Genomic DNA, 12168 nt, shown 5'->3' with positions numbered 1-12168 from the left:
AACACACAGAACACAGCACATTTAAGATGTTCATTAGAAAGCAGTAGAGTTTGCATTGTTTGTGGAGTTTGTGGATTAAAATAAAATAATTTTACTTTTTCATTATAAAGATTTTCATTTATATATGTATTTTTAATATAAAAAAAATGTTAATTAGCTTTTTGCGGCATGGTGGTGGCTCAGTGGTTAGCACTGTCGCCTCACAGCAAGAAGGTCACTGGTTCTAGTCCTGGCTGGGTCAGTTGGCATTTCTTTGAGGAGTTTGCATGTTCTCCCCATGTTCACATGGGTTTCCCCCACAGTCCAAAGATGTGCGCTATAGTTGATTTGGATGAAAAAAACTAGTCGTAGTGTGTGTGTGAATGAGTGTGTATGGATGTTTCTCAGTACTGGGTTGCGGCTGGAAGGGCATCCACTCCATAAAACATAGGCTGGATAAGTTTACGGTTCATTCCGCTGTGGCGACCCCTGACTACAAAAGGGACTAAGCCGAAAAAAATGAATTTATCTTTTATATCAGAGCTTCTTGTTAATATTTTAAAATGTAAATAAATAATTAATAAAAATGTAAATACATTATTTATATAATTTTTTATATATAAAACATTTAATGAATAAACTGGTAAAAATAAACGTTAATATTTTTGGGGTTCCTTTCCACAATGTAATGATTAATAAACATGCAAGACATTTTTAAATTTACATATTTGAAAGTGTTTTGGTGAAAAAAATTGCATAAATGACTGGTTTCAGCTCCCTTTGTTTATGAGGGACATTTCAGATATTGCTCAGAAAAAAAATATTCGATTCTAAGTTGGTTAAAGTGAGAAACTAAGGGCCTTGAATTAAACTTTAGATACTCTACACGAGCCCAGACTTGACCCGACCCAGTTGATATTCCCTGCTGCTATCTTCCAGCTGGGCTGTGATTAAGCATTAGTGTGCTCTTTGAAAATTGTTTTCATTACTTTATTGACAATTAATGGCAATCCCACACTCTCAGAAATAAGGGTAGACATATCTGTCACTGGGGTGGTACCTTTTCGAAATGTACAAATTTGTACCTAAAAGGTCCATATTAATACCTCAAGGGTACATATTACTACCCAAAAAGTACAAAAGTGTTCCTCTTAAATGTGTAGGTTCTAGTATGTACTTTTGGGGTACCAATATGCACCCTTCAAGTACAAATGTGTACCTTTTTAAAAGGTACCACCCCAGTAACAGATTGCAAACCTTTATTTCTGGGAGTGCAGGTTGGTCCCACGTGGGCAATCCCAGGTGGGTCCCAGGTGGGCAAATGTAAAAAAAGAAAATACATTATTCATAGTTTTATATATATATATATATATATATATATATATATATATATATATATATATATATATATATATATATATATAATGCTGTATAAAAATAAGATAAAAATACTTACCCTGCTGAAAAATCCAGCTTAAACCAGCCTAGGCTGGTTGGCTGGTTTTAGCTGGTCGACCAGGCTGGTTTTAGAGGGGTTTTGGCCATTTCCAGGCTGGTTTTCAACCATTTCCAGCCTGGTCTTAGCTGGTCAGGCTGGAAAATGACCAGCTAAATCCAGCTAAAACCAGCTTGACCAGCCTAGTTTAAGCTAGACATAGCTGGTTTTGGCTGGGCTGCCAGCCTGGCTAGGCTGGTCAAGCTGGTTTTAGCTGGTCATCTCCCAGCCTGACCAGCTAATACCAGGCCTGAAATGACTGGAAACCAGCCTGGAAATGGCGAAAACCCCTCTAAAACCAGCCTGGTCGACCAGCTAAAACCAGCCAACCAGCCTAGACTGGTTTAAGCTGTTTTTTTTCAGTAGGTTATGCTTATACTAATAAGCAAAAGAAATGTTTTGCTAATAAATAAAGGTTTCAAATAAGTATTCTCTCTTGACAAACAGTTTAAGAAAATATGTCAGACATGCGGCCTTCAAAACATTTTCAAAGGAGGTGGCCCTCGAAGTGAAAAAGGTTGAGAACCCCTGCTGTAAACAATACTGGTTTCCACACATTTTTTCATGTTTTCTCAACACAAATGGATTAACTTCATGTTGTCCTCCTTCAAAAAACCTTAAGTATTGTGTTGATTCAACTCATTTTAAATAAGTAGTTTGAACAAGTAGCAAAAATAATTTTTTGAGTGTACTATACCTTTAATTTTGATTTCAGGTGGACTTTAAAAAATGAAAACTTCAGTGAATCATACCTTTAATTCCACTCTATACCCATTCCAGCTCTTCGACGATTAAATTAAGCTGTAATCCACATCCAGGTTAAGATTTAAGATCAATTTTAGGGCTGAGTCATGAAAAATCTCTGCCAGAAAACTCGGTTTTAGGGCGTTGGTGAAGAAGAGGAGCCACTGCGCATGCGCTCTCGTTACACGAGTCAAATCCCGCTTCCCTTCCTTCATTAGGCTCTCATCAGCACATCCAAAGCTGTCATCCTCAATATTTCACACGAGCTGCAGAAAGAGACGGAGAAAAGAAAGAGAGCGGATGATTTTATTAGGGTCAATTACGAATACAAATGACAATTTCTCGGGCTAAATTGCAATTTTACGTCCTTTTTGTGAGAGAACAATGACTGTGTAATTAGAGTAATGAGCGGTGCATCAGGCGAATGATTTGTGCCGAATGAGAGCGACTTGTGTCTGTGTGTGTGTGTCTTCAGGATTGTCTATTTGTTGAACCACTGCACGTTATGGGTCGAGTAATTACACGCAAATGTCTAATTACAGCAGTTGAACCGCAGAGTCCGGTGTTGCGGTGTGTTAATATGACCGTATTTCTCTGACTGACTTGCCACCTTTCTCTGAAACGGGCCAATCAGCGTGCAGTTCTTCTTCTGACCACATGATGGCGCTGGTAGAACGCTAAAGAAAGCTAAGAGAAATGGGAAAGCTGTCACGTAAAACTCTACTTGGGTTTTTTTTTTAGTCGAAATAGCCTATATATTTTTAATTTCACTCGTTTTTACTTTACAAGTACAAAGACTATGCGTTCTGTGAGAACTGGCCGGGGAGAATGGTAAGTGGTTAAAAAACACTTTCCAATGTAAGATAACACTTGTTTTTGGAGAAGGGAATCAAGAAAAAAAAAAAAACAAAAGGCCATAAAAGAGTGTATGTTTGAGTGATGTGATGTGTGTAGCTTTACAGGCCAAATACAGTTTCAAGTGTCTATTTTTTAATAATAATAATATTGTTTTAAGGATGGGCTATTGGTAATATTTGACAGCATATATTCAAAAATACATTCATATATATTTATATATATATATATATATATATATATATATATATATATATATATATATATATAGAATGTCCTATCGAATATGTGCTGTCAAATATTACAAATAGTCCCCAAGAAAACCTCCAAAAAGGCATAAAAGAATATATAATTCAATAATGCTTGTAGTTTTACAGGCCAAAAGCCAGTGTCGAGTGTCTATTTTATTATTTGATAATAATAATAATAATAATAATATATTGTTTTGTAGATAGGCTATTGGTTATATTTGACAGGACAAATTCAATAGGACGTTCTATATAATAGGCATATAGAATATATTGTATTTTGTAAATTGTAAAATGTATTTTGGTGTATTTAAACAAAACAGACTTATTAAACAGATATATTTATTAAAATAATATTTGTCACCAAACATATTTTGAAATTGAAAGATAACAGAAATAGCAAAATATTGCAAAATAAATTACAACCTACAAAATTTCAACAAGGTTTTTAAATTTTTTTGCTTCTCTTGATTTGGCCTTTTTAAAAAATTTGTATTTAACTTTTTAATAACATATAAATTTGTCTGTACTAGTTTTTTGACCGTTATCATAAGTTATTTTGTTAGATAAGCTCCAGATTTGGCTTCAGTACTGATTAATCTAATATGATGCACAAAAATAATATTAGCTAAATATGAATTCAAAAGATAGATTTGTAAGGCGTGTACATACAGTTTAAGTCAGAATTATTAGCCCCACTGAATTATTAGAATTATTTGAATTTTTTTTCCCAATTTCTGTTTAACGGAGAGAACATTTTTAAAACACATTTCTAAACATGATAGTTTTGTTCTGTAGACTACTGAAAAAAAATTAGCTTAAAGGGGATAAAAATTTTGTTCTTAAAATCGTGTTTAAAAAATAATAAACTTCTTTTATTCTAGCTAAAATAAAAATGAGACTTTCTCCAGAAGAAAAATTTTTATCAGACATACCGTGAACATTTCCTTGCTCTGTTAAACATCATTTGGGAAATATTTAAAATAGAAAAAAAAAAAAATCAATGGGGGGCTAATAATTCTGACTTCAACTGTATATATGTTTAGCGCTATATATAATAATAAATGTTTAAAATTAGAACTATATATATATATATATATATATATATATATATATATATATATATATATATATATATATATATATATATATATAGTTATGTAGCAAATTGTTATGTATACTGTTATGGACACTGTATACCGTGTATTGGATAAATATTAAATTAGATAAAATACAAAAATAATGGTAAATAATTTTTTTTAATTTAAACAGACATTGATGATGTTATTATAATTAGTATTAATATTAATTGTTAACAGATCATTTTTATTCATGCAGAATATAAGTAAATAAATACCAATTAATTAATATTTTTAGGGATTCATGATTGTTCATAAGTATGTATTATTATTATTATTATTATTGATATTATTATTAGACTTAATGTTATCCACATGTACAGTAACATCCTTAACTTTTTAGATTCGTCTTCAGGGCAAAAAAAGTACCAATTTAAGACTTAAATTTAAAGTTTACAAACCACAAAAGCACAGGTGCCAATACTTTTTTAAAAAATTATAATTAGTATTATTATTCATTGTTAACAGATACTTTTTAAAATTTATTTGGAATATAAATAGGCACAATGTAAAATAAACAAATACCAATTATTTAATCAATATTTTTAGGGATGAATGGTTGTTCATTTACTATTGTACATGTACTTTTTTCCGACAGCTATAGGGTGCATTTACCGTAAAATAACAGATGTTAAAGTACAGATATTTCCGTTAAATTTCTGTAATTTACTGTTTGTTATTTTACGGTAAATGTAATTTACGGCCGCTATTTTATGTTTTTTTTTTCCGGCACCCCAGCTGCTGGTTTGAAAACCACAAAATCATTAATGCCGACTATATAAAAATCTTCAGTTTTAGCACTTCAGATCATCATCATCCTCCTCCACCTTTTCTTCTTCTGTGTGTGTGTGTGTGTGTGTGTTAATTTAGCAATGCTTTGGTAAGCCTCTGTTATCTGTTTCATGCTCCACAGCCTGCAGGCTCCAGCCCAAACAAACCTCCAGCGAGCGATGTCTGCCGTCCAGCGCTGCCCTCCAAAACCACGAGCTCCACACGCGTCTCTGGCTCCTGAGAACGGAGGCTTCTGATTGGCTGGGCGGTGGCGGAGAAGCTTAAATTGGACAACAGAGGCTGAAGCTCTTCTGGAGTGAGAGTCGCTCTGAAAGCCACAGGGTGAGCCGAGGGTGTAAATACACACAGAGAGAAGACCAGACACAGATGGGTAAAACACACACACACGCACACACGCTTCAACATTCAGAAGCAAAAACATTAAAATCGTAATGAAGACAAAAAATGTTATTCTGATAAACATATTAAACTAATATATTACTATTATTATTACTATTACTTATTAATACTTATTACTGTTACTATAACTACTATATTAACTAACTTATTAGACATTGTTATCTGAAACTTATTTTAACTAAATAAAAAGAATATCATTAAAATATATTTAAACAAGAAAACATAAAATACATATCTATTTAAAAAAATACAAATTTATATATTTTTATAATAAATGAAAGAATATAAAATTAAGAGCAAATTATTTTTTCAGTATCAAAGAATGACAAAAAAGTTAATTATTTTTAATTAATTTATGTAATCAATTTCGATGAAAATGATGTAAACCTAGAAAAGGAAAAACTAAATAATTAGAAAAACGAACAATAAATACAGAAAAAAGAATTACTCAATAATTGAACAAAATAGCTTAATGGGCGTCACAATGGTGCAGTGCGTGGCACAATCGCCTCACAGCATAAAGGTCATTGGTTCAAGCCCTGACTGGGTCAGTTGGGTTCATTCCACTGTGGCGACCCCAGATTAATAAAGGGACTAAGCCAAACAGAAAATGAATGAATGATGAGGAATAGCTTAAACATGAACAGTAATAGCTAGCAATTAAAATAAATACATTGCAAGAAAAACTAACCTGAGCAAACTATTTTAAAGGGCATAAATAAACATGAGACAATAATAAATCACATAATTAAAATCAAATAAATGTATATTTAACAAAGTATTTCAAATAAACAACAACAAAAAGGTTAAAGTTATAAAATGAACAAACAAATCACATAAAAAAGTTTGCTTTTTAAAACTAAAATAAATAAAATAAAATGCAAAATTACTAAAAATAAAATCAAATGAAAATACAGCCTTTAAAACTAAATTATAGCTAAACTACACAAAACAAAACAAATCTGTTTTACGCTTTTCAGCCTGCAGGCTCCAAAAAAATAAAAAATAAAATAAAATAAAAATCAAATGAAAAATAGGCCTAAAGCCAAAAAAAAAATAATAATAAAAAATAAAAATAAATAAATAAAATAAAATAAAATAAAACTGTTATCTGTTTCATGCTCCACAGCCTGCAGGCTCCAAAAGAAAAAAAAAAAAGTATTAGTAGAATAAAGTAATATAATAAACAATCAAATCAAATAAAAGACATTCAGCTTTTTAAAAATGAAATTTAAATAAAATAAAAAGAATAATTATTAGAAAATAAAATAAACCAAATGAAAAATAGGCCTGAGGTCATAATAAAATAAAATAAAATACACCTCACAGCAAGAGGGTCGCTGGTTCAAGCCTCGGCTGGGTTAGTTGTCATTTCTGTGTGGACTTTGCATGTTCTCCACATGTTGCGTGGGTTTTCTCCAAATGCTTCATTTTCCCCTACATGTCCAAAGACATGCGGTACAGGTGAATTAAGTAAGCCAAATTGTTTGTAGTGTATGTGTGTGAGTGTATGGGTGTTTCCCAGTGATGGGTTGTATCTGGAAGGGCATCCGCTGCATAAAACATTTGCTGGATAAGTTGGCAGTTCATTCCACTGTGGCAACCCCAGATTAATAAAGGGAATAAGCTGAAAAGAAAATGAATGATTGAATGACGTTCCATAGCTTGCAGGCTCTGGCCAAAACAAAACAAAACAAAACAAAACAAAACAAAACAAAACAAAACAAAACAAAACAAAACAAAACAAAACAAAACAAAACAAAACACTACATGGCTTGCTGGCTCTAGGTAAAACAAAATAAAATCTACCATGGTCCAATTAAATTGGTCAACAGATGCTCTTCTAGAAGCCACAAGGTGAGCTGAGGTTGATACAGTGAATACACAGATCCAGTCGACACAGATGAGTAAATCACACACATAATTTTGAATGGTTTTAAAAGCGCTGATCATATTCCTTTCGGGAAGTCATGAGCTCCTAAAGAAAACGGTCGACAGGCTTTTGCAACAATTATAGCCCTCTTTTGTGTCTGCAGAGGGGTTTTGCTGAACAAATTAATTCAGAAAGATTCATTCAGACAGAACGGAGCTCAGCGGAGAGCATGAGCTGCTGGCAAACCCTTGGAAAAATGATAAAAACGCAAAGAAACATGCAAAATTGTGCGATTACACCAACAAAGCGACACTTTTAGAAACACGACGGGGATTATGACTCTGGGAAAATGCTTCATTCTCACACAGTGTTTCTTACATGTTCTCAAAATAATGTTTTGTCATAACTGAGGTCCCAGTGGGCCCTTTCATTTCAGCCTTTTACTATGTTAGTTTTCATCTGATTTGATCAATAATTCACACATCATTATAGATAAACATTTATAAATAAATAAAAAGAAAAAATATTGTTATATAAATAATATTAAACATTATATAATATTATAAAAATGTATTAAACCGAAATGCAAGAAATAAATAAAATATTAATATAAATTAACTTTAAAATATAAATGTTTTAGTCACACTAAATAATTAACATTAACAAATAACAATAAAATAAAAACATATTGCATAAAAAGCTAAATTTAAATAATATAAACATATAAAAATATTTTATTTGATTTTTAATTATTAAATTAATTTAAAGTGACATCATTTAAAAGTTTATATAGTTTATAATATTTTATACAAACTTATATAAAAATAGATATAACCTTATAGAAACATTAAAAAAAATTATATATATATAAGAAAAAGGGGTCGCTACAGCAAAACGAACCACCAACTATTCTGACATGATTTACTCAGTACTCTAAACACACACACACACACACACACACACACACGTATACACTTTGGCCAATTTTAGATAATCCAATTCAACTATACCGCATAGCTGCGTCTGAAATCATAAACTTCCATACTATATAGTATGCTAAAAACTGCAAATTCATAGAATTCGAAAAGAAGCATGGGCACTTGGACATGCTGCTGGCCAAGTAGTACATTTATGTTTAAATTTATTACTGTTTAAACTTATTTATGTTTAAATGTATTACTGAGTAGTAGGCGATTTAGGACGCAGCCCATGTCTTTGGACTGTGGGGGAAACTTGACCACCTAGAGGAAACTCACACTCACAAGGGAAATCCCATGCAAACTTCACACAGAAATGCTGACTGGTATATACAGTTAAAGTCAGAATTATTACACCCCCCCACACTTTACATTTTTTTTCTTTTTATTATATTTCCCAATTGATGTTTAACAGAGCAAGAATTTTTTTCTTCTGGAGAAAGTCTTATTTCTTTAATTTCGGCTAGAATAAATGAATAGAATAAGTTGGCGGTTCATTCCGCTGTAGCGACCCCGGATTAATAAAGGGACTAAGCCGACAAGAAAATGAATGAATATATATATATACACAAACACACACACACACACACACACACACACACACACACACACACACACACACACACACACACACACACACACACACACTATTTTTGTTATTATTAAAATCAAATTAACAAAAATATTATACAATTAAAATAAAATAATATGATTGTTATTCATATTTAGTGTTTTTGTTATTACTATATTATCAAAATAAAAATAGCAAACAAATTAAAATAAAATAATCTACAAAGAACATTAAATATAATGTATATCACTTGTATTCTATTCTTAGATTTATTGATTACAGTTTTCTAGGCTATAAAATGAAAACAGACATAAAAAGACAAACGAAACAAATTATTAAACAAAATGACAAAAATACCAAATACCAAACAAATTTTATAAAACAAAAAAGTAACAAAAATTCGCCACTATTGTTTAAAAGACAATCAAATAGTTATTTTTATGATATTGCGATCAAGATGGAGTTTATAAAATTGTGAAGTAAACAGAAAGACTGGAGTGACAGTGAAGGAGCAAGAGGCAGAAAGATCACAGGGTGATGAGCTTTCCTCTGGTCGTTTGTTTGACTAATTATCATAGAGTGATGTGACATGTGGCTGCCGGGGTTATTAATGCAATTCCTGCTGTTTAATGAACATGTCACACTCTTTTTGTACAAGCAGAAGGAAGGAGACGACACTGATGAGCAGAAAATCACACTGTGCTCACATACAACAGCATGCTAATAACTCACAAACTATAGGCTTTACTGCGCTAACAAATATGAAATAATTGAAAACAGAACTGTCTGTCATGTGATCTCTACACACACGCACATGAAACAGGTTATAAAACATTTTTTTACTGAATCTTCAGGTGAATAGGAACAACCAACACGAGTTGACTGAACAGAATGACGATTAAAGCCATGCTCACAGTGCACTTTTCGCCCTGTAGACTTTCATTCATACACAACAATGTGACAGACGGGAAGTGCAAGTGCCTGCGAAAACTTCTGCATTGCAAAGTTGGTGAACTCTGACCTGCAAAAATCGCATCACATGGCTATGTGAGGCCAATAGAAGATTAAAACATGACCTGTCCATATAGAAATTTTAAATATAGACCAATCGCTCGCTTTCTTAAATATCTAATTATCTTATGTAATCCTGCCTCTTTTTGAAGGCCATTTGACAGAATTTTACATGGTCAATCTCTAGTGTGCCCACAGCAACAGACCAAACAACAAACACTATAGGAGTATAAATACACTAGTCACGATTACCTAATAGGGGCGTTAACACAGGTGAAACAAATAAATACTGAAAAAGTGGCGGGAAAACAGAACAAGGGAATCACATGACCAAACAAAAGCACTAAACACATGACAGGGGAAACACAGAATCATGACAGTGCCATTCTTAGAAAAGCATATCATCTAATAAACAAAAAACTAAAATAACAACAATTAAAGAAAAAGTTTGAGAAAATAAAAATGATTTAAAAATAATAATAAACACAAACATCATTTTAAATAATAGTAATAATAAATTAAAAGAATAACAACACATTCATTTTCTTTTTGGCTTAGTTTCTTTATTAATCTGTGGTCGCTACAGCGGAATGAACCGCCGATTTATCCAGCATATGTTTTATGCAGCGGATGCTCTTCCAGCTGCAACCCATCACTGGGAAACATCCATACACACACACACACACACACACACTAACTACAGACGACCTACCCAATTTACATATAGCACATGTTTTTGGACTTTCCTACATGAACCCAGGAAGAACATGCAAACTCCAAACAATAATTAAAATTGTGTAAAATATAATAATACACCTAATAAGACACAAAACATGAAATAAGACAAAATATCAAATAAGAATAGCTTAATATTTAAATAAATATTACGGATAGAAAATAAAACTACATAAAACCATAATTGTATTATAAAAAAGAAATTATATATATATATATATATATATATATATATATATATATATATATATATATATATATATATATATATATATATATATATATATGCAATATCATATAGTGATATTTATACAACAGTTCGATGGCCACTCCAAAACATTCACTCTGTTGTCCTTAAAGCACATTTTAATTAATTTGGCAGTATGCTAAGGGTCATGGTGTGTTTGGAAGCCATGGTGTGTTTGTGGCCAAGTTATAATTTCCTGGCTGATGTCTTGAGATGTTGCCTCAGTATTTCTACATAATGTTCTTTCTTCATGATGCCATCTATGCTGTGAAGTGGACCAGTCCCTCCTGCAGCAAAACAGACACAAACTAGGCTTGTAAGCTTTCCCCCTTTGTCCTCCAAATGTAACACTGGTCATTATGGCCAAACAGTTCAATCTTAATTCCATCAGAACACAGGACATGTCTCCAAAAATTATTCTTTTCCCAGTGTAATTTAGCTAATTGTAATCAGTTTTTGTTTTTTAATTTTGGCTTGTTGATTTTGCCATGTTGTCACACAAGGAAGCAGTGTGTTTGAGGTTTTCCTTAAACACTATTCTATAGTTGTGCCTCCACTTAACTCAAATGTTGTCAATTAGCCAATCAGAAACTTTCAAAACCCTGACACCATCATCTGAGCTTTTTCAGAGGCATAATAATCTTATTGTATGTAAACTTGACTTTCAAGTAAAGTTATAACAATTTCTCAAAAAACATCTCTTTCATTATTCTGCTATTAAGCATAACAGAAGCAAATTTGATAATCCTAACTTCGCTAAAAGATAAAAAGTTTAGTCAAATGAATCTGCCTTTTTTTTTTAAATGGTTGTGTGGTGTTTTTTTAAACTGTGTACACACACACACACACACACACACACACACACACACACACACACACACACACACACACACACACACACACACACAATTAAAAATTTAAATACAATAAAATAATACATATAAACATACAGTAAAACAAGAACAGCTTAATATTAAAATACATATTATAGATAGAAAATAAATCTACCTAAAGCTTTAATAACATAAAATATAATTTAATAAAAATATCTAAAACATATATCATAATAGTAACAAAATTATATAAAAATAGTAACAATAATA

General features: G+C 31.7%; 1 protein-coding gene across 5 annotated transcripts in view; it reads right to left on the bottom strand.

The window, feature by feature from the left end:
* The window catches only part of ehf (ets homologous factor), a 101269-nt gene that overhangs the window by 24282 nt on the left and 64819 nt on the right, over positions 1–12168 (bottom strand). For 2 of the 5 annotated variants that reach the window (XM_087311036.1, XM_087311037.1), the window contains exons 3-4: positions 5399–5559; positions 2227–2484 (exon numbers count right to left, since the gene is read on the bottom strand). The gene's annotated coding sequence lies outside the window, so the exon portion shown is untranslated. Of the gene's footprint in view, positions 1–2226; positions 2485–2653; positions 2874–5398; positions 5560–6973; positions 7296–12168 lie in introns of those variants that run through there. The other 3 variants (XM_087311035.1, XM_087311034.1, XM_087311038.1) reach the window with 3 other exon arrangements.

The sequence above is a fragment of the Danio rerio genome, chromosome 25 (genome assembly GCF_052040795.2).
Source record: "Danio rerio strain M-AB ecotype USA chromosome 25, GRCz13ab, whole genome shotgun sequence".
Taxonomy (NCBI): domain Eukaryota; kingdom Metazoa; phylum Chordata; class Actinopteri; order Cypriniformes; family Danionidae; genus Danio; species Danio rerio.
This window is presented reverse-complemented; position numbering and strand designations above follow the sequence as displayed.